The sequence below is a fragment of the Macaca mulatta genome, chromosome 11, assembly GCF_049350105.2.
Source record: "Macaca mulatta isolate MMU2019108-1 chromosome 11, T2T-MMU8v2.0, whole genome shotgun sequence".
Classification (NCBI taxonomy): Eukaryota; Metazoa; Chordata; class Mammalia; order Primates; family Cercopithecidae; genus Macaca; species Macaca mulatta.
This window is the reverse complement of record NC_133416.1, coordinates 99,838,372-99,862,115: the sequence shown is the minus strand read 5'-3', so window position 1 is coordinate 99,862,115 and position 23,744 is coordinate 99,838,372. Positions and strand designations below refer to the sequence as shown.

Here is a 23,744-nt window from a genome sequence, read left to right as displayed (position 1 = left end):
ATTCATTACCCTTGTTCTTTTCCCATATCTCTTGTTGCTGTGTATCCTTCACTCGTGTGTCTTCCTCCCATGGTGAAATGTGCTTCCTCAGCCTTTTCCACACAGGAGTTATGGCCTCCATAGTCAACCTGGCTTCCCAGACCTACAAGACTGGGACCATCTTCTCTCCATCTGAAAAAGACAATCTAATACAGCTTCACATTAAACATCCAAGTACAACCTTCACGCTGGTCAGTTCTGTTTCTTCACGGGCTCTCTTTCCTTTAGGCCCCTTTGGTGTCCTTTGTTGTCCTGTGTAATCATGCCATCCAATTTAATTCTTCCTTTTTCTGGCTGACCCATTTTAAGAACCTTCCTTCACTGATGCATGCATTATCTCTTCATGAATGGTTATTCTGATGGATGAAAAAAAGTTCTTATAATTTCAAGTTAGTTCCTAGAATAAACTCTCCAGTTTCCTGACAAACACAAATATAGGGCATAATAAAGTCTAGAAAAAGGACCTTATCCAGAGGCCAGCTCTGAAAATTGCAATCATGAAACCCAAGGCAGGAAATAACCTTAGTTGTATTTGTCAAAGTGATGAGTACTAGGTATCAATGAAGTGGGTGGGTCATACCGCAGAGAATGGTCACTGCTCATGAGTCAGGTACTTGCTTTCTGGAACTATTTCCCCCAGCCTCTCAGTAAGTGGATAAAAAGCTTCCTAGAGAAGCATCTGCCTAAGAGTGTGGACTCTGGAGCTAACTGCATGTATTCAATCCCAACATCACTCCTTACTAGTGGAGTGAGTGCAGTGACCTCAATTAAGGCATTTGATCTCTCTGTAGCTTAGTTTTCTTGTCTGTGAACTGGTGGTAATAATCGTACTTATATAATAGGGTGATTGTGGCTCTTAATGATTTAGGATATAAAGCATGTAGAGATGTCCCTGGCAGATTATAAGTGCTATCATAATTTATCTGTTAGTTACGGAGGCAGAGTCCAATCATAAAGCAGAGGACTGGCAAAAGTGAAACTGGGTACAAAGGCTCTGAGCTCCAGATAGTGTTGCACCTGGGGCAGGAGACTGGGGCTCTGTGAAGAGGAGTGTCTGAAATTGACACACCCAGAGATAATTGTCTGGAGTACAGGGTCAAGGCCCTGAACATATGTATATTCTTAGAGCTAAGGTTCCCACTAATCTTTGCGTGTATTCCCTGTGTATATTGATAAGTTTCCACTTAGTTTCTTCCTTTTTTTATTTTTATTTTTTGAGAGAGAGTCTTGCTCTTTTACCCAGGCTGGACTGCAGCGGCACAATCTTGGCTGTCTGCAACCTCTACCTCCCGGGTTCAAGCAATTCTCCTGTCTCAGCTTCCTGAGTAGCTGGAATTGCAGGTGCCCACCACCACACTAGGCCAATTTTTTTTGTTTTTTTGTTTTTATAAGTAGAGATAGGGTTTCACCATGTTGGTCAGGCTGGTTTCAAACTCCTGACCTCAAGTGATCCGCCTGCCTCGGTCTCTCAAAGTGTTAGGATTACAGGCATGAGCCACCATGCCCAGCCTCACGTAGTTTCTGATGTGCATTCACTTTCATTCTCCCTCAGGGTTGGAGCCCTTCTTGGAGTCCTCATCCCACTGGCTGTCTACATCTTTTTTATCAAGACCATACACATAAGGATAACACATGAGCCTCCTAAGGGCTCTGACAGGGTAAAGAAGGAACTTGAGTTGGGACTGAAGTCTGAGCAATTCTATGGAGAAGTTAAAGATTATTTTTTTGCCATTTAAACTTTTCTCACGTCCTTTTGATTGCACATCTTTGTGTAATTAGGAAATCAGAAATTAGGGTTATTCTGGAACTCAGCTCACACCTACCTTTCTAGAATTTTTTTCCCATGACCATTATACGAGTACCTTAAATGTGTCTAAAACCAGTCTATTTGCCATCCCCCAAGCATACTTAAGAAAACTGTGGGCCGGGCGTGATGGCTCACGTGGGCGGATCACGAGGTCAGGAGATTGAGACCATTCTGGCTAACACGGTGAAACCCCGTCTCTACTTAAAAATACAAAAAACTAGCCTGGTGTGGTGGCGGGCGCCTGTAGTCCCAGCTACTCGGGAGGCTGAGGCAGGAGAATGGAGTGAACCAGGGAGGTGGAGCTTGCAGTGAGCTGAGATCCGGCCACTGCACTCCAGTCTGGGCAACAGAGTGAGACTCCATCTCAAACAAACAAACAAACAAACAAACAAACAAACAAACAAACACAAAAATTAGTCGAGCATGGTGGCAGGCGCCTGTAGACCCAGCTACTCGGGAGTCTGAGGCAGGAGAATGGCAAGAACGTGGGAGGCGGAGCTTGCAGTGAGCCGAGATCGCGCCACTGCACTCCAGCCTGGGAGACAGAGTGAGACTCCGTCTTAAACAAAAACAAAAACATAAACAAAAAACCCTGGACCGTTTTTCTCCTGAACTTTTGGCCATTCCTCTTCCTCTGCTCTCACATAGCTCAAAGTGAGAGCTTAACTATCTCTGAAGCTTTCTTTTTCTTTTTTTTTTGAGACGGGGCCCTTCCTCTGTCACTCAGGCTGGAGTGCGGTGGCGCGATCTCAGCTCACTGCAAGCTCCGCCTCCCGGGTTCACACCATTCTCCTGCCTCAGCCTCCCAAGTAGCTGGGGCTACAGGTGCCCACCATCACGCCCAGCTAATTTTTTGTATTTTTAGTAGAGACGAGGTTTCGCCGTTGTTAGCCAGGATGGTCTCGATCTCCTGACCTTGTGATCCGCCCGCCTTGGCCTCCCAAAGTGCTGGGATTATAGGCATGAGGCACCGCGCCCAGCCTGAAGCTTTCTTCTAATATGTTAGAGCGCCTCCACGAACATGCCATTTTTGTTGTTGTTGTTGTTTGGACCAGTGTTTTTCAAATATGCACACAAATCACCTACTGAATCATGTATGAATGCACATTACGATTCTAGGGGTCCTGTAGAGGGCCCGACAATCTACATTTTGTATCACTCCCAGCTAATGTTGATGCTGTGGGTACTTGTGCCAATTCCATGACTTTCCTCAATTGATCCTATATCACAGTTATCCCTATGCCATTTCTCCAATTATGTCTTGAGCTAGTTGATGGTGGCATTAGTACATATATACATGTTTATATGCTCCCAAATGCCTGGCACATCTTCTCCCATATTGCTGGTACTCAGTAAATATTTGAGGAATTTGCAATAAATGCTTAAATGTTCTGTTTTGTATCAGAGTGGGCTTATAGAGCTTGTCTTCTCCCTTACCTCTCACCTCAACCCTGGACCCCATCTGTCACTAGAAGGATTCTCCTTCAGATTAAAATGTTAATGATTTGAAGTGTTACTCGTATCAATAATATTCGCATAGAAAAAAAGATCACCTGAGAGGTCAGTATTCACACATGATACACCACAGTCTTTGCAATGCTTCTCTTGTTCCCCTAGGTAATTAATTTCATAGCATCTTGCTGAGAGGCTTAGCTCTCCTGGGTATATCTGAGCCAAGGGAGATGTGCTCCTGCCACAGAGTGCTATTTAGAAGTCTCACAGACTAAAAATTCTTTACTATCTGGATATCAGAATTCTATAGAGATTTATAATTCTTTAGCTGCCTTGGCTTCTGAGTAACCAACCTAGAGGTGGTATTACTTTGCAGTACCGGCTTCACAATTTCCTGCTTGTCCTGGAACTTCAGTGGGCATGCTGATTTTAATCATCTCCATGTTGCACATAGCATCACATGATGTGTTCAGTCTTGGAAAAGGGAAAAAAAAAATCCTTCCTAATGCTTCTTGGTGGAATTGCCATCTCTGTCCTCCCTGTGCTTCTCATGAAGCTTGTGCTGTATTCTGCTGCAGTTGCTGCTTTTGAGACCTTGTAGTCATTGCACAACCAGCTCTCTATCCATGGCTCTTTGTCAGTTAATTCTGATATTGCTGGGAAGAGAAGGATGAATCAGTTCACTCTCCACAGAAGGTCACAGATTTTAATTTTCTTTATCATCTGAACTATGGCTTGCTGGAGAGATCTTTCTGGCACATCGGGGACCTCTTTCATCCAATTATCTTTCTGACCACTCAGCTCTCCAGCCTGTACTCCTCTCTGTGGTACATGGCTCTGTTACAGTCTAAACATACAAAGAAACTGGACTCTCATGATGGGATTCTGAGACCTTTGACACTTAAGTAGTAAAGACATATTTGAACAGAGGAGTCTTCCCAGGCTCTTCAGCCTACTCCATGTAGCCAAGTGTTCCCTACACCTATGCCTAGGTTGCACCCTGACCAGATGAGGCCATCTGATTGAATGAATCATAACTTTGGGAGCTACTTTGTCAGAGTGGCCTTATGTAGAAACAACATTTCCAAATGTAGTTTTTTCTCAGCTTACTTAGAGGCTCTCACCTGGAACCACAGACCTTTAGAGCTACATGTGATACAGCATGGAGGGCAGTTTGCAAATAGACTATTACAGAGCGAGACAGGGAGGCCTTTGGTGCACTCTTCTTTAGATATCCCTTGCCCATCATCCCAATCCTCCTGTGTCAACCTTAGTTTTTATTCTGGCTACTTTAGTCATTATTTGCCCTCATACAAGACACATGCATCTTTGTGTTTGTGGATGAGTGGATCAATATTACACCTCAGTCTCTTTTTTTGGGGTAGCATTAGGTTGTCACTCAGAGTCATTTACAATGACCTGTCTTTAAAAACAACATGTTCAGGTTATGGGCAAAGGCTCATCTGAAACCCTAGAAATTGTAGGTGGAGACTATTTCAGAGGATGTTTGAGAGAGGCCACCCTGGGCTAATTATTACAAGTCTGGAGCAATAGCTATCATGTAGGGTGTTTCAGAAATTAACTTAATGTGAGAACAGAGGTCACCTGATTGCCGAAGTATAAGGACAGTTGGCATATGGGCCCAAATTTGGCTTCAATTTCCCTTCAAAGTTAATGAGTGTTGCAGGTGCTTATCTAATCATGGCATTTGGATCAGTATGTTTTGTACATTCAGGGCTTTGTAATGAGATGCAATGTTTATTTTCTGTACTCTTCCCCACAGACTGCAAAAATACCCTTTGCTCAACCCTGTCTAATCATTGTAAGTGTCAACAGTCAAAGCTAATGACAGAAGGTAGGTTTATGGGGCAGTAACCCTGCCTACTTGGCATAAAAGATCCATTCCCAGAAAAAAGGTTTAAGCAATCACGTGAACTTCAGTCTAACTAAAGGAGCTTCAGTGTTGGTGATTTTAAAATAATGATTCTTTGATCAGGTTGGTAGTTAATGTTTGAGTGTAGATAGGTGGAGGAAGGTTGCAGTTGATGACTATTTAATTAAGTGTATAGAACATGAGTCTTAGTCTTGGCTTCTGAGTAACCCCTCCCCCCATCTGGTAACCCCTCACCCCATCTGATTAAGCATAAACCCCCTGTGTGTGTGTCTCCCCACCAAAACACTCAATGGTCAGGTTAAATTAAGTTTTATTTATTAAACATTTACCAAATGTCTGCTAAGTTCCAGGTGTTGCATTACACCTTTGAGAGTCAAAGATAAAGAGGTATGAACTTAACACTTGACTGTTGGATTCTGAATTCCTGCATCGTAGTTGGCCTTCAGCATGATTCACATACCTGGCTACTCAGTGCAGGCTATTGCAGAGTTGGCTACATAAGAATTATCTTGAGAACTTGTTAAATATACAGGTTTGGGGGCCACAATCCCAGATATTCTGGTGTAACATACCTGGCAAGAAATACAGGCATCAATATTTTTTTTTTTTTAAAAAAGGTTCAGTGATACTTTTAAAAAAGGTATTTATTTGTATCTTTATTTCATCTCCTTGGTCAGCTTGAACTATCCAAGGTCATAAGCTTTGTACTAAAATACCCTTCTAATATTATAGTTTTGTTCAATTTCCTTATTTTTTTAATAGCTTTTGCTTCACATATATTTTTAATATTTTTTAATTTTTTGTAATTTTCAAGTATATAATATACTATTATTAAATATAGTTACCATGACATAAAATAGATATCTTGAACTTACTCTTCTGTCTAGATAAAAATTTATATCCTTTGACCAACATCTCCCCAACCCCATCCCCACTTTCCCGAGCCTTTGGTAATCACCAGTTTACTCTCTACTTCTATGAAGTCAACTTTTTTAGATTCCACATATAAGTGAGAACATATGGTATTTGTCTTTTTGTGCCTAGCTTATTTCGCTTAACGTAATGTCCTTTAAGCTCATCCGTGTTGTTGAAAGTGACAGGATTTTCTTATTTTTAAAGGCTGAATAGTACTCCGTTGTGCATTTTGATCACGTTTCTTTATCCATTCATCTGCTGATGGACAGTTAGGTTGATTCCATATCTTGGTATTATGTTTAAGCCTTTGTTAAATTAACCCTGAGTGCAAGGTAGAATTCTTCAGACAGTTTTTTTTTTTTTTTTTCCTGAGACAGAGTCTCACTCTATCACCCAGGCTGGAGTGCAGTGGTGCGATCTTGGTTCACTGCAACCTCTGCCTCCCAGGTTCAAGCAATTCTCCTGCCTCAGCCTCCTGAGTAGCTGGGACTGCAGGCGCATGCCACCACCCCTGGCTAATTTTATTTTATTTTATTTTATTTTGAGACATAGTCCCACTCTGTCACCCAGGCTGGAGTGCAGTGGCAAGATCTCAGCTCATTGCAACGTCTGCCTCCCGGGTTCAAGTGATTCTCCTGCCTCAGCCTCCTGAGTAGCTGGGACTACAGGCATCTACCACCATGCCTGGCTAATTGTTTTTGTATTTTGGGTAGAGACGGGGGTTTCACCATGTTGACCAGGCTGGTCTTGAACTCTTGGCCTCAAGTGATCTACCCTCCTTGGCTTCCTAAAGTGCTGGGATTACAGGTATGAGTCACCATGCCCAGACTCTTTGGACAGTATTTAAAAACAGCTGATACCAGGTCTCCACTCTATAGCAATTATTTATTTATTTATTTATTTTTTTGAGACTGAGTCTGGCTCTGTCGCCCAGGCTGGAGTGCAGTGGCCGGATCTCAGCTCACTGCAAGCTCTGCCTCCTGGGTTTACGCCATTCTCCTGCCTCAGCCTCCCGAGTAGCTGGGACCACAGGCGCCCGCCACTTCGCCCGGCTAGTTTTTTTTTGTATTTTTTAGTAGAGATGGGGTTTCACCGTGTTAGCCAGGATGGTCTCGATCTCCTGACCTCGTGATCCGCCCGTCTCGGCCTCCCAAAGTGCTGGGATTACAGGCTTGAGCCACCGCGCCCGGCCTACACTCTATAGCAATTAAATCAGAAACTCTAGACATTGGGTCCTGGGCATTGACATTAAAAAAAACCCAAAATTCTCCAAAGCATGATGATTGGGTTTTCATACTAATGTGTGAAATGTGCCTCCCTCAAGCCTTGTTACGACAAATAAAATTCTCCCCAGGTGATTCTGAGTCGAGTTGAGACCCCTTGGAGTACGTGTTTCCTGTTGATGAGATAAAGCAAGGGGAACTGCTGTCATCTGGGACCTAGCATGCGCTTTTTGACATTTCTTCCATTTGCGTGGTTATTTCAAATTTTCAAGTGCATAAAATCTTGCAAGCCCCTGGAAGAGACCTTAGAGACTGGCTACACCAGGAGTCAGGAACCCTATAAAGGGCTAGATAGTAAATATTTTAGGCTTTGTGGACCGTATATCATAACTACCTGGCAGCCGTAGAGTGAGAGCAGCCATAGACAATATGTAAATGAATGGGCGTGGTGTGTTCCAGCAATCTTATTTACAAAACCAGTTGTGAGCTGGATTTTTACCCCTAGCTGTTGTTACTTGTTAACTCATGGTCTACACCAACACTCTGATCTCACCCATGAGGAAACTGCCGTCCACTGGGCGATGTCATTTGACTCAGATCTCAAGGCTAGGAAAGGGTAAACATGGGCTTGAAGTTCGGGTATTTCTACTTAAAACAAATAAACAACCTCTCCTCTCCTAAATCTACAGTTGGTGAATAGTGTTCTTAAAAATTAAACCATTAAAAGGAGGGTCTTCTCATGTCTACCCTTTGTGTTTACCTGGCTTTATGGTGCTGTGATGTGCTGTGTACATGTTACCACTCTCTCCAGATTGTAAGCTCTTCCGTAGTGAAGAAAGCCTGGGCTTTCTTCAGTGCCACATTCCCACCAGTCTGGAGCAAAGCAGTGCCTGTACCTGTTAGTGTGCTGAATATATGGCAGCTTGAGGATGTGGAGCTCAGTTTCACGTGTTTATTTCAAGACAACAGGGCTGCCTGGGTCATCGGTTTCTGGAAGTATCTTTTGTTAATATCTAGCCCACTTGCTTGTGTTCTTTATAACTTCAAATAATATTTATATAATGACAAAGTTTGGGGATTGTGGCAGTGGGGGAAAGCACAGATTAGATGTCTAATTACTTTTAAAAAGTTGACCTTCAAGTTTGGCCAAAAAAAAAAAAAAAAAAAAAACTGAAGAAATCAAGTTTGAACAGGATTCTTTGCAATATTATTTTCTCTTCACTTTTCTTCTGTGCAGGCTTGCAGGAAAGTATATATGCAATATGTTATTGTTGTCTGCCACATTCAGAAACCTGCCCCCCCACACCCTCTTCTCTGCAGTCTCCAGTTTGACCTTGAGAAGTACTGTTTACAGTTCAGTGAACCTGGGTATCTCCCTTCTTGCTTCAAGCTCAGCAAATGGACAAGAAAAACCTGCAGAACTCGTTCAGCAATTTCAAACTATAAACAAGCAATCCAGAGGGAATAAGGGAATGACTGCAATTAAAGTCTTCTCTCCCAAGGTTGTCAACACTCTAGGTTGAGCAGTGGCCTGAGAAAGTTGCTCATTTCCCAGGCAGGCTTGCTTAATGCAAGGTGCAGTGGGCTATTATCTAATGTACCTTGCTTTATCAGAACACACGTATCTCTCTGTGCCTCTGTCTGTCTGTTTCTCTCTGTCTCTCTCTCTCTCTCTCTGTCTCTCTCTCTCACACACACACACACACATCTTCCTTATTCACATATAAACACACACAGTTGCTATTGTCTCAGGATGGATATAGTGGAAGATAGAATATTATGATCTTACAAGGGAAAAAAGGAGCTTTTAAAGGGCAATTCAGGCCGAGCGCGGTGGCTCATGCCCGTAATCCCAGCACTTTGGTAGGCTGAAGTGGGCGGACCACGGGGTCAGGAGAACGAGACCATCCTGGCTAACATGGTGAAATCCCATCTCTACTAAAAATACAAAAAAATTAGCCGGGCATGGTGGCACTTGCCTGTAATCCCAGCTACATGGAAGGCTAAAGTCTTGGGAGGCTTGAAGTTCAGGTATTTCGACTTAAATCACTTGAACCCGGGAGGTGGAGGTTGCAGTGAGCATACCAGCCTGGGTGACAGAGCAAGACTCCGTCTCAAAAGAAAAAGACAATTCAATCTGGGGAAAAGTGGCTCAAATGCTTGGGAAGTAAATAGAAAGGACAATTTAGGTAACAAATACACGGTGTGGCTGAAATGTCATAGGTTATCATTTTCATATAGCACAGAGCTACATGATTTCATTTATAAATTTTGTACTATGATTCTTTCAGAGATACAAAAGAAATAGACAACTTGGTTTCTGCCTTATAGTATTTGCAATTATTTGAGGATAAAGGACAATGAATATGTATGTTATTGAAGGAATGGATAATGTACCTATTTAAGGAAATGATGAAGACCCCAGATGAATGGAACAGATAACATCTTTTTTTTTTTTTTTTGAGACGGAGTCTGACTCTGTTGCCCAGGCTGGAATGCAGTGGCTTGATCACTGCAAGCTCCGCCTCCCGGGTTCACACCATTCTCCTGCCTCAGCCTCCCAATAACATATTGCTCCTCAAATAATTGCCAAATACTAGAAGGCGGAAACCATGTTGTCTATTTCTTTTGTAGGACACTTTGAGGCCTGGCTCACCAGACTACATATCACAAGTGAGCACTTGGAAGTTCTAATCTGAGTGATATGATGACATGTTCTCTGTGCCTTTGAATATCTAGTTTCTCATCTATAACACAATCTTTGAAGCTATACAAGGAGAAAATCAGTGTCACCTGACCACCATCTTTCGCCCTTGAAAGGCATAAAATTTTAAGTAAGAATACTACATATCATGCTGTGTATTTTACTGCTGCATGCTAAGCCTTTACCAAATATTTTTAAAGGAAAAGAATAGTAAATTAGGATAGGAGCACTCAAAGGAACCCATAAGATGTCCCCTTAAAGAAAGGATTTATGGATGAGGAAACAAAAGCCCAGGGGGCCGCCATGATATACTCGTGGTCACACAGAGGAGGAAGTCTCCTGAAGCAAACTCAAGGGCGCTTTGTACATCATACTAATCCTACTTGTTGATTTATAAAAGTATTAGCTACTTTATTTTCTCCTTAATTAGGACAGAGAGTAATTATCATTACTGGGTCCAGAAAGAATTATGCCAATGTTCCAAGATTATGCATGGAACATTTGTCATGCAAAGCGCTGCCCTTCATACATAGAGAGGCCCCATAGGCTATGGCCTCCTCCCTGGGACTGCCAATGTGTCTGAATTGCTGGTAGCATCTCCCCCAGGCCTATGAACATGAGCTGCTCCTTTGATGGGACTTTGATGGCCATTTGATGGCCATGAAATATCATTTAGGAGAGGGGTTAATGCCTTTTTTGTTGTTGATCTTTCACCTTCAGGGAGCATGAGCCTCTGAGAGATCTGCTTTCATGCCATGTTCACAGAAAGGTTTTGCTCAGCCTGAGCCAGGCGGTTGCTGACTGCCAAGGCCAGCGTGTGCCGACTGCTGCTGTGTTTCCCAGCGCTGCCAGCAGGATCTTATTCTTCGTATCTGCACCTCCCAAGCAATTCTTCCGGGGCAGCTTTGTCTGTGCTCCTCTGCCAGGCTGAAGGGCTGGTGCTTAGGGATGCATGCATCCCGCCCTTTGCCCTCGTGTCTGAGCTATTTGAATCTGATTTCCAGGGCAATTGCAGTTTGGCAGCTCCCCGGGGCATCCTCTGGAGCGGCTGCTCTGCTGTTACTGTTTGGGAGGCCTTGGAAACTCCCTTGGGAAGTTTGTCAGATGGTCTGATGAGAATAGCAGGAGCCTGCTTTCCATAGTCAAATTGTCATTTTCAACATCGTTTTTGTTGTTGAGCTTCCCTTTTTAAAAAATAAAATAGTAAAACAGACATACTCTTTTCTAAACAAGTGTAGACTTTTACCATGAGGGCTGGAAGGGGCCTCACTGAGTAAATACCTCTTCTCCCACCCTCATGTGATGGCTTCTTTGTTTTGAACCTGGGTGTGCCCAAGTGGTTTTACAACCTCCCTTGGATATCAACAGTCCTTATCCTCTCACCATCTGACCTCCCTTCCTGCTTCTGATCCTCAGAGGGTGCCCAGACAGTGCTCTCAAGAATGGGTTGAGGTTCTGAAGGTGTGTGGGCACCTAAAGATCCTAAGCTGTCAAAATAACTGCTGTCCAGGAGAAACTGACCAGGCCTAAGGTTCAGTCTGGGGAAACCTGACGCAATAACTTTTAGCAAGTACTAGGCGTTTTGCTGTGCATCAGGCCTGCAGATCAGCCATTTACAGGAGTGATTTTCACACATTCCAAGAAATAGTTTATTTCATTAATTCCATTTTACAGATGAGACTATTGAGGCTCTGAAAGGCTAAATGACTTGGCTGAAGCCACATACTTAGTGGCAGAGTCAGAACTCAGTCTCTAAGGCTTTTGAATTCCAGAGCCCATACTTTTAGCCATGATGGTATACAGATTTAGTTCTGGGGTCTGGAGACCATTGACATCTTGGAAATAAACTGTGTCTTGATACAAATAAAGCACAGCTATGGGTGTGTTCAGTTCTTGGACACATTCCTTTCGAACTCCAAAGGACAAGGGGTTAACCTCATGACTTTGATAGGAAACAGAAGACAGGTTGTGAGGTTTCTTGGGTAATTCTGGGTATTTGGACACCTGTTCAGTTATTCTTGGATTCTGTGGTGGGGGTGGGGGGAACATGGGGAGGCTGAGGTCATTATTGCAAAAACCATTTCCTGAGCGCTTGACTTCAGGAAATGCTGTAGCATTAAAAATACCCATTGTGTAGGAGTGATAGAAGCATGACTCACGTTTAGCAATTGTGTCCATAGGTCACAAAGGATTTGGGGAACACAGGGGATATTCACACAAGATTGTGTCTGTGGGTGGTTCATTATGAAATTTTTAGTAGGTTGAGAAGCATGGTCGCATTTCAAAAGGAATGACATTTAAGATTCTCCATGGAAGCTATGAGACTTGGCTCATCATTCATACATTGATTAACAAACGTCAATTGTCCGCCTACTAAGTGCAGGGCCTTGCACTGGGTGCTTTGGGATTTTGCAAGAGGCATAAAGCGTCGTTCTTGCCCTTTAGTACAGTGTTTATGAACTGGTGACAATGAAACAGGCTGCTTTTTAAACTTCCTTTTTTTTCCGCCTTGAAACATTGACAAAAGGAAGACTATTCCTTAAAGAAAGGCATTTTGTTTTATTTTCCAGAACAAATACTATCAAAAAATCAGGTTTGGTAACTCTCAGGCCTTGTGCCTAGGAAAATATGATTATCAGGAAAAAAGATGCAGGGGCATGTCCTGGCTTAGGTACCTTTTGTTCACTGTAGGGTAGAGTACAGTGAATAGTGAATACAGGGTAGAGGGAATAGGAATTTTTTTTTTTTTTTTTTTTTTTTTTTTTTTTGAGATGGAGTCTTGCTCTGTCGCCCAGGCTGGAGTGCAGTGGTGTGACCTCAGCTCACTGCAACCTCTACATCCCAGGTTCAGGCAATTCTCCGCCTCACCTCCTGAGTAGCTGGGATTACAGGCACCCACCACCACGCCTGGTTAATTTTTGTATTTTTAATAGAGACGGGGTTTTTACCATCTTGGTCAGGCTGGTCTTGAACTCCTGAACTCGTGATCCACCCACCTTGGTCTCCCAAAGTGCTGAGATTACAGGTGTGAGCCACTGTGCCCAGTCAAGATTTGCTAATTGAATACTCATGGTCTTTTAAACTTGGCCAGACGATTTTTTTGGGGGCTTTGTTTAATATTTTGTATAAAACTTCATGCATACTAAACATGACACTAAAATATATGTATGTTATAAAGTCTGATACTGTAATGATCACCTGTGAAACTACCACCCAATCTAAGTACCATAATAGTATCAATGACTTGCATTTCTTTTCATATTCTTCCTCTGTCCTCTCATCTCATCTCTGGCTTACCCTCCTTTGAGATAGCCACTACTTTAGAATTTGCACTTACTGGATAGACTTTAGACAATTATTTTTCTTTTTTTTCTTTTCTTTTTTTTTTTTGAGACGGAGTCTCGCTGTGTTGCCCAGGTTGGAGTGGAAAAGTGTGATCCCAGCTCACAGCTGATTCTCCTGCCTCAGCCTCCTGAGCAGCTGGGATTACAGGCCCCCACCAGCATGCCTGGCTATTTTTTGTTTTTATATATATTTTTAGTAGAGACAGGATTTCACTGTGTTGGTCAGGCTGGCTTGAGTTCAGACATTTCAAATCCGTACATGATGCTGTGCATGATGTGGTATATTCACAGAGAGATAGCTTAGTTTTCAGGGTTTATTTTGCTGTGGCTGATAGACCTAGACATCTGTGGCTATGTTTGTTTCCATACACGGGCACGACCTACACAGAAATGGAATTCCTCCTGAACAGGCTGCAGAGCACGGGGTTATGTGTGTGGGTCTGAAGTCAGGTAGATCTGGCTTTAAATCTCACCGCTTTGACTAGATAAAAGTAAAATGTGTTGTGTCTGCCTTGAGTGCCAGGCCCTTTGCAGGTGATATCTCAGTTATTCCTATGACACTGTGAGATGTATTCATATCCTCATCTTCCTGGTGAGGAAACTGGGATTCAGGGAGGTTGTGGAATTTGTTCTGGATTTCTAGCTTGTAAGAGACACCATCAGCATTAAGCAATCTTCAAGTCTTATTCCAAAGCCTCCTTTTCTTCCTCCTGTTAGAAAGTTTCTGTTTCAAATCGGTAAGAAAACCAAGGCAATCATTCTCATATGGGTTTGATCAATGCATAGATATATGACCGCAACTTTGGAAGTTGTGGTCAATGCAAGAAAATATTTTTTAAAAACTCAGAAGAATTAATACTGGAAAACAAAATTAAAATATCATTTTTAGATGTTATGATTGTATACTTTTAAAAACTAAAAGAAATAATCTAAAAAAAATAACTATAGGCATCAATAAAATGGACAGATGAATGCAGTATATACAAATATATACCAGGAGTCCTTTTATTTATACCAGAATAACATAATATTATCTAAATTATTTAACGATAAGAATTCTTATGAAACAGTTGCATGTCTTATCTAATAGAAACAAAATATAAAACTTTACTGAATAATATTAGAGAAGATGAATGGAAAGGTGTACTATTGTCCTTGAAAATAATGATCAATCAGAAAGCCTTCTATCTCATTCAACAAATTTATAGGTTGACTATTGTCCACCTCAAAAATCTTCCTAGGATATTTGAACTTAACATAATTGTAATTTTTATTTACAAAACTAGATGTCATTTATTTAGCACTTGCCACCCCCATGCTCACCTAAGAGCATTAACTAGTATTTTACAAAGAGAAAAATAAATGGAGGTATACCTTCCCCCAATAAGCATATAGTTAAATGGAACAGCATAGTCCAGAAGTAAACATATTGTACATAAGAATATAACAGATAACAAGAGGCATCTTTGAAAAACAATGAAATAAAGAATTATTTAATACACATTGTTTAGTATTCTTATCTAGATCTCTTTTCGAAAAAATCAATTTAATACAGCAATTTAATACCTCATGATCAAAATAAATTTTATATGGCTAAAGTATTAGATAATAGGAAACCTTACAGGAAATATAAGTTATTGATTGTCAGATCTTTGGAGAAAACACTGTCCTTTTTTTAAAAAAATTGTACTTCGAAGTGTCAGAAGAAATCACAAAGAAAAAGACTGACAAATTTGGCTACATAAAGGATTGCAAACACATGAGCAACAACAAGAACAGAATAACTTAGGTCAGCAGATGGGAAAGAATCACATCAAACATGACAAACAGAGGCTATCATCTGTGGTGAAAACTCTCACTGGAGAGCTGAAAGTAGTGGACCAGTTCTTCCCAAAGTGCAGGCTATGGGAAGGACAGAGGAAGACCAGCTTCTAGGAGGAAGCAGGGCTGGCATCTTCGGGACCTGCTTGGGCACAGGGAAAATGGGGGCTGACCTCACTCCCACCTAGGTCTGGTGGGTTTCTGGGGACTGGAGAGTCACCATGATCGTAGGATATGGCAGGATGTGGTTACCCAGGACTTCTATCTCTCTCTAGGAGGGTCCTCTACTCCAGGAGGTAGAAAGGAAGAAAACACTGAGGGAGGAAACAGCCCTGGATATAGAAAGGATTGGAAGAGTTGTCCTAGAAAATCAACCTTAGTGATAAGGAGGGAAACTGCTTCTGCAGGTAAAGGAGAAGATGGAGACAGTGTCTCCCAAAGAGCCATTAGAAAATAGGAGTTCTCCCCTTAGGGAAAACAAGATCCCATGGCAGGTGGATTTTTCTTGGCTGTGAGTACATTTTTTGGCATGACGCTTATAGAACGTGGTGCTTAGGACCATCATTCCAGGACTCAGGAAGCCACATGGGAACTTGGAGGGAAATATGCGAGGAGTGTCTGGTCATAGTAGATAGTAGATACTCAATAAATATTTGTTAAATGCAAAAGATAAAACCTAGCTGTCTAATCTGTGACAAAATCTTGATAACTTTAGCATTGCTGATGGCATGCTAAATTGCTTCAATGCTTTGGAAAAACTACGTGACTGTGTCTAGTGTATCACTACACACAGGCAAATGTTCAAATCTTTTGAGCTTGTCAGTGTATGCTCTTGGGAATTTAAGAAAACAATTGAGCATCAAAACAAAGCTATACATATGAAGTTCTGTAATAGTAGATGCTGTGGCCTGAATGTTCAGGCCCTGCCCCCTGAAATTCATTTGTTGAGATCCTAACCCCCAAGGTGATGGTATTAGGAGGTGAGGTCTTGGGAGGTGACTAGGTGGCGAGGGAGGAGTCCTCATGATTGGGATTAGTGCCCTCAGAAGAGAGGTCTCAGAGGGTTCCTTGCCTGTTCCACCATGTGAGGACACAGAGAGAAGACAGCTGTCTATGAACCAAGAAGGGTGCCCTCACCAGACACTGAATCTGCTAGTACCTTGATGTTGTCTTTCCCAGTCTCCAGAACTATGAGAAATAAATTGCTGTTGTTTATAAACCACTCAGTGTATGTATTCTGTTATAGCAGTCCAAATTAACTCAAGCAGTTAAAAAAAAAAAACAGATGAGAGGTTAATAAATATAAATACACATATATCAATAAAATAGTATTTATTCATTAAAAATGACAGATAAGACCATAGAAATGGAGAGAAATGTGTAATATTAATGTCAAGTGAATAAAGCAGAATGTAGAGGGGCTTCCCTCTGCCTCCAATATACTTTGCTGAGGCCCAACCCCCACTGAATGCCCCTGAAATCCCACTATGCTGACACCCTCTTTAGTGCCACACTTTATGCAGGTCCCCAATTTGCTTTATCTTGCCTCCTCAACATCTCAGAGATGTTTTTGTATGGAGCCTATCAGTTCAATTAATACAACTGTCCCTGGTCCTAGAACTCAGGCCTAGGGATTGGGTGGAAAAACATTAAATAGTAAGGATGTTTACCTTTTGTCTTTATGCTGTGCTTAAAATCATGCCACCCCTTTCAATACTGTTTGACCAAAAACATATGTGCAACTCTAACTAGTTTAAGATGAGATTTTCTTAGGAGGCTCCTTAGTCTTCCCTCATGCAGATCAACCCCCAGTGGGCCTGATCCTTTAGCCTCTACACGTGTCCAGACATGTCTGAATCCTATGGTGGCAGAAACTACTCAGGTGCAAATTGACACCTCTGACATGAAAGTAATTCTTTTGTTAAGTAGTGAGATGTGATATGTGCTTTCATTTTAACAATGTTCCTATATATTATACTTATATAGAAAAATGAGGATGGATCATCGCTGGTATCTGCTGTTTTCTTGACAGTTTGTGAATTATCATTTCATGCTTTAGTCTTGTATTTTTAAATTCAATTTTTAAAAATTATTAATGTGAAGCATGCTTTGAAACCAACCTAAAATTTATAGAGAAAAAGTTGACAATCTTCTCTTACCCCATCCAATCCATTTTTACTCCTTTTAAAAACAAATTTCCTAAAAGAAGATGGCAATTTACAGTCCCATCAGCCATGGTTTGATCTACGGTCCTATGTCTATTTTTTCTTCATACTCATACAAAGAAACATAAATGCATGTTCCATATGTGTGTTGATGAAATCACCTAACACACATACATTTGAAACTTGTTTTCTTTCACTTAATATTTCTTCTGGGTGTCCCTCCAGGTCAACTAATATAGAGCCCACCAATTATATTTATAGTAGCACAATGAAACTGCCTTTGCAAAAACTGTAACTGAGAAAATTATGATGGTAAAAGAAATTTGACTTAACCGCCCCCATCTTGCTTCTAACCTCCAAGCTGTCCTTGTTCATTCTTGGGCATAGGCTGAACTAACTTTGGGAGGAACTTAGTTTATAGTTCAACTTTGAGACAAAGGTGATAACAACCCTTTGCCAAAACAAACCTCCTTCCTCCCTGGGGACTAGACTGCCTTTGCGGGACTAATGAATTAACCACAAGATGAGAAATTATGGTTTAGGAGTTATGCCGCTGGAGGCTGCAAGATTCTAAACTCCTCCAAATGACTCCTCGGGATAACATCCTATTGTAAAACCTAAAATCTGTGCTTGAGATGTTTTGCAGACCTTGCAGTCGGTGGATCAGCTGGCACCACCCAGATCGCTACGTGTGGCTCCCACCCAGAAACTGACTCAGTGCAAGAGGACAGCTTTGACTCCCTGTGATTTCATCTCCGACCCAACTAATCAGTACTTCCCATCCCCTGGCACCCTACCCACCAAACTATCCTTGAAAACTCTGATCCCCAAATTTTCAGGGAGACTGATTTGAATAATAATAAAACTCCGGTGTCCTGTACAGCAGCTCTGTGTGGATTAAGTGCTTTCTCTATTGCAATTTTTCTGTCTTGATAAATTGGCTCTGTCTAGGCAGTGGGCAAGGTGAACCTGTTGGGTGGTTGTAATAATATTCTGTTGTATAAATGTCTTGTAGTTAATTCAATTATTTCCCATTTTTGGACAATCAGCCTTTTTTGTGATTTTTAAAATAATGCTACAATAAAGATTCTTATATATGCATTCATGTTATAAGTATATACATACATACTTATATTTACACATACACACATAAATGTCGGTGCTTTTGTTTCTCTCAAACATGATATTGGTAATGCTTCCTCATATGTGTTTTACCCTTCAGTATATGTTGCTATTGATTTCCCAAAAGAGAATGGCAATTTCCAGTCCCATCAGCCATGGGTTCATTTCCTCACCTTCTCACTGAAATTGTACATATCCTTCAATTTTTGCCAATTTGATGGGCAAAAAATGGAATCTCGTCAATATTTTAATTAGCATTTCTCTAGCTATTTGTTAGGTTGTGTGTATTTTCATATATTTATTATCCTTTGAATTTCCCTTTGTGATAACATTGTTTATATATTTGCCCATTTTTCCACTGAGATGTTAGCACTTTGCTTATTCATTAGTGGGAGCTCTTTATCATATGCACTGCAGCCTGTGTTTTGCCTTCTAACTTTGTTTAATGGTGTCATTTATTTGCTTTGAAAAATTTTTCAAAATGCACATAAATTAATTTTATGTATGATTTCTGGGCATCCTGTTTTGCTTTTAGGAAGAACTTCCTTCTCTAGATTATATAAATTATACATTTATATAATCTATTAAATTATACATTTATATAATTATAATTATACATTTATAATTATACATTTATATACATTTATATAATATAATATAAATGTATAATAAAAATTATACATTTATATAATTATACATTTATATAATCTTCTTTTAGGAAGACCTTTCTTCTCTAGATTATATAAATTATACATTTTCTATTTTTTTTTGGTCTTATTGTTTAAGACTTTAAACTGTGGAATAATGTAATACATGTAATATGATATGTTATATACATTTTATATGTGATATGAGGACATATTGCAGGTTTTTTCTTCCAGATGAGCATTTGGAGCAATCCATTTCCTAAAGATTCAGCTATTCTTGGTGGTGAATGGATGTGGTACCACTTACTTGGGAGGCTGAGGTTGGAGGATCACTTGAATCTGAGAGGTCAAGGCTGAAGTAAGCTATAATTGTGCCACTGCACTCCAGCCCGGGCGACAGAGTGAGATCCTGTCAAAAAGAAACAAACCAAAAACAAAAAACAACAAAAACAAGAAAAACAAAAAATATCCAACTTTCTCAAATACTTAACTTTCCTGCTACATTGACTGCCCATCACACTCACCTGGCAAAAACCAAAGTCTTGATCAATCTCACTATTAATCTCCTGCATATGTGTTCCTGGGTTGCTGAAAACTTCTGGGGGGGTAAAAAAAACGGCGTAAGAGCATTTTTATCACTGACCATTCATGATCTCCAGCTTCAACTGTGTTGTCAATGTCTCCTGAAGGCCGGGCGCGGTGGCTCAAGCCTGTAATCCCAGCACTTTGGGAGGCCGAGATGGGCGGATCACGAGGTCAGGAGATCGAGACCATCCTGGCTAACACGGTGAAACCCCGTCTCTACTGAAAAATACAAAAAACTAGCCGGGCAAGGTGGCGGGCGCCTGTAGTCTCAGCTACTCGGGAGGCTGAGGCAGAAGAATGGCGTGAAACCAGGAGGCGGAGCTTGCAGTGAGCTGAGATCGCGCCACGGCACTCCAGCCTGGGTGACAGAGCGAGACTCCGTCTCAAAAACAAAAAAACAAACAAAAAAAACAAACAAAACAAAACAAAACAAAAATCTCCCGAAAAGAATGATCTGGGCTCCAATCAGGGCCACTGAAAACTTTCACTGTCGTAGGGCCTTTGCCTTTCTACTTTCTTCTCACTCTCCAGATTGTTCCCTATTTCACAGAAACAATAAAGGCAAACAGAGGGAAATTCTTGGAAAGTCCTGAGTCCCTCCCAACATTATAAAGCTATCCTTAAGGAAAACCTGTTCAGGAGATTCTCTGTACCCCATTCCCTCCTGTTTCCCTGTTTCCTTGCTCTATCTGTTAGCCACTTCCAAATATAAGTTCTTTGTTGGATCTTCTTGTCGTCATTTAGGCACGTTCTAGCCTCTTTCATCTTTTTTTTTTAAAAAAAACCAAATCCTCCATTAATCATACATTCTCTTCTAATTACTATCTCTCTCTCTCTCTTTTTTCAGCTAAGCTGCTGACTTCACTTTGCACTACCTGCTCACTCATAACCCTTTGTAGTCTGTTTTTTTTTCCCCCCCAAGATTAAATGATTGTTATTAAAGTGTATCACACTGTATGGAAATCAACATTTTCTGACACAATTTTGTGCATCTAGGACTATAGAAATGTCACTGTCTCTGCCCCACATCTTCAAATCACATGAATAAGTCTTCCCAAAGGGGAGCTTCTGGAAAAGCAAGCTATTTCCTGGGCTCATATTTCCCTGATTTTGTAGCATGCATCAACAATCTATCCACAAAGTATATATTGGGGAACAAGGAGGGCATCCACCAGCAAGACCACAGTTGTTGACAGCCATAAGATTAGAGACAAGCACAAAGGGACAGGTCAACATGCCAGCAAAAATCTTGTGACAGCTTGAGAATAACTTTATTTCATTCATGGTAGAAACCCTGCCGTCCAGGGCATAGGTATTGATGAGGCAGGTCAGTGAGCTACACAGCCGCAAAGAAATCATGTCACCTAGGAGGTGAGGAACCAGTCCCAGGAAAAACCCTAGGATGCCCTCTTTCTGATATACGGTTATGAAGTCACTAAGTCCGCAGTACTTAGGTCCTCTGCCAATGAATTGTACCACAGGTCTCAGAGTGATCACGTGGAAGGAATGTGTGATGAGGCTAGCAGTAGAACGAGCCATCATCTCTCAAGCTGTCTCCTTGATAACTCAAAGGAAGACGAGACTTCTTTCTGTACATTTCCAGGTCCTCGTCCACTCCTGGGAATGCTGTAAAACTTTTCCATGGGCCACAGTTTGAAGGCCTCCCGAACACAGTCTTAGAGTTAAGCCTGTGAAAAGCCCATACATTGATACTGGCAATGTATTGAGTGTAACAAAAGAGACCAGGAAGTTGAAATACTTGCCATCCAAACATATTGCATCCTATTTGTGGAGGAAGAGGCTTATATCCTGCATGAGCAGCTGGGACAGGATGGTGAGACCAGAACCAAGGAGGACTTGACTGGCTGTGTCTGCCATGATGGCACCTGCTACAGTATGGATTTATTTTGAATTTTTCTACTGAAATTACTCTGGCCGGTGGTTCTCAACTTGGGATGATTTGCTTCCCAACGGACATTTGGCAATGTCTGGAGACATTTTAGGTTGGCACAAATGGGGGATGGACAGGGGAAATGGGGTTGGTCCTGTCATCTAATGTGTAGAGGCTAAGGATTTTGCTAATCATTCCATCATGCACAGGACAGCCCCCATCATCAAGTTATTCAGCCCTATGTGTCAGTGGTGCCAAGGTTGAGAAAATTGCTCTGGACAAAAAGTCACCATGGAGTTCCTCGTGGCTAAAGCCGAAGGGCTGTTCCAGCTCTTATCATCTTGACCTCTGTGAAGTGTGGGGCACCATTGTGACTCTGCCTTCTTGAAACCATGTCCTCCTCTGGCTTCTCTATCACCAATCTTTCCTGGGTACCCTCTTACTTCTCTGACTGCTCCTGTTCATCATCCTCATTTGTCTAACTTTTGAATATAACTGTTTTTTAGAGATCCAGCCTCAATTTTCTTCTTACCTTCCACACTGTTCTTATACGATTTTGTTTACTCCTATGACATTAACTTCTGAATAAACACTGATGTCTTCTAAGTCCATATCAAAATTCACACAATCCTACCTATTGAACATCTCACATATGCCAAACTGAACTCATGAGTGGACTGCCCTTCCTCCCTAAACTGTGTGTTTCTATTTCTCTAGCCAGGGATGGCACTACCACCAACCCAGCAGCCGAGATCCAGAAACCTGGTGGGGACTCTTCAGTCCTCCTTTTCATTTAATCAGATGTTCCACAAATCTTCTTCATCTGCTAGTATTTCTTCCTTGTTCATTTCTCTTAAATCTATTTGCTTATCTCTGTTCTCAATCCAACCACCTGTATTACTACAGCAGCCTCCCAACTACTTTTCTTAACAAATCTTTTTCCCATTCAATCTATCTTATAAGTTGTATTTATAATGATCTTTCTAAAATGCAAATCAAATTAGATCTATATCTAAAATTCTTCAATCCTTTTCCTCATCTAAGAAAAGGCTAAATTTCTAGAAGTGGCCTAAAAAGTCATTCATGATGACAGCCTCTGGAAAGTAAGTCCATATCTTATTTATTTTGCTATAGTACAGTGCTCAGTACATATTAGTAGGATACATAAATAAATGAAAGAACAAATTTCTGGAGAAAAAGCTATCACACACATGTGTTTCCTTAGTGTCAAAAGCTAAAATTAATTTTATATATTTCCTTTATAATTATGTGAGTACTTTTCTATTGAATCATAAATATGAAACTAATGTTATACTGGATGTCATGAGAAGTAGGCTCAAAATTGAGAAATGAAAATAAAATATATTTTAAACAAATGCTTACAAGCGAAATTATTATGCCAGTTTTGCATCTTGAAGGTTGTGATACATGTTTCCAAATTGTTTTAAATATATGGTTCACGTTTAAAACACCAACCATTGCAGGTTAAAATCTTTGAAGGTGAAGTATCATGATGTCTGCAACTAAGTTTCAGGTGGTGTAGCAAAAATGTTATATATTATTATACATATAAACATACATATTTGTATATACATAAACCCACAGATACACACACACATGCACACATGCAGTAAGAGAGAGAAAGAGAAAGAAAAGAGACAGAGAGAAAGAGAAAGCAAATGTGACAAATATTTACAGTACAGACATATTAGGATTTGTCAGAGAAATAGAACCAATAGAATACATATACATATGTGTGTGTCTCACACACACACCCATATATATATGTACACACATATACCTATATATATATATACATATATACACACATATATATGTGTGTGTGCATATAAAGATTTATTATGAGGAATTGGCTCGTGCAATTATGGGGGCTAAGAGGTCTCATAATCTGCCATCTACAAGCTGGAGACCCAGGAAAGCCCATGGTGTAATTCCAATCCAAGTCTGAAGGCCTGAGAACCAGAAGAGCTGATGGTGTCAGTATAAGTCCAAGGGCAGAAGATCAGTGTGCAAGTCAAGCAGGCAGGTAGTAAGCAAAAAGAATGAAATCCTCCTTCACTCTTTGTTCTATTTGGTAGAAAGGCAAAGGTCCTCAACTGATTGGATGAGGCCCA

General features: G+C 40.9%; 1 long non-coding RNA gene, 1 other non-coding gene and 1 pseudogene across 2 annotated transcripts in view; 2 read left to right on the top strand and 1 right to left on the bottom strand.

The window, feature by feature from the left end:
* The window catches only part of LOC144333242 (uncharacterized), a 30,572-nt gene extending 12,313 nt beyond the window's left edge, over positions 1–18,259 (top strand). Inside the window, exon 3 of the long non-coding RNA XR_013401754.1 lies at positions 18,011–18,259. This is a non-coding gene — a long non-coding RNA (uncharacterized LOC144333242). The remainder of the gene's footprint in view (positions 1–18,010) is intronic.
* On the top strand, positions 7,365–7,467 carry LOC114671228 (small nucleolar RNA U13). Its single transcript, XR_003721110.2, has one exon. It is a non-coding gene; the product is annotated as a small nucleolar RNA U13 (small nucleolar RNA).
* A 2,457-nt stretch (positions 18,260–20,716) lies between the features above and the next one.
* LOC100429440 (mitochondrial carrier homolog 2 pseudogene) lies at positions 20,717–21,596 on the bottom strand (annotated as a pseudogene).
* Between the last annotated feature and the right edge of the window lie 2,148 nt (positions 21,597–23,744).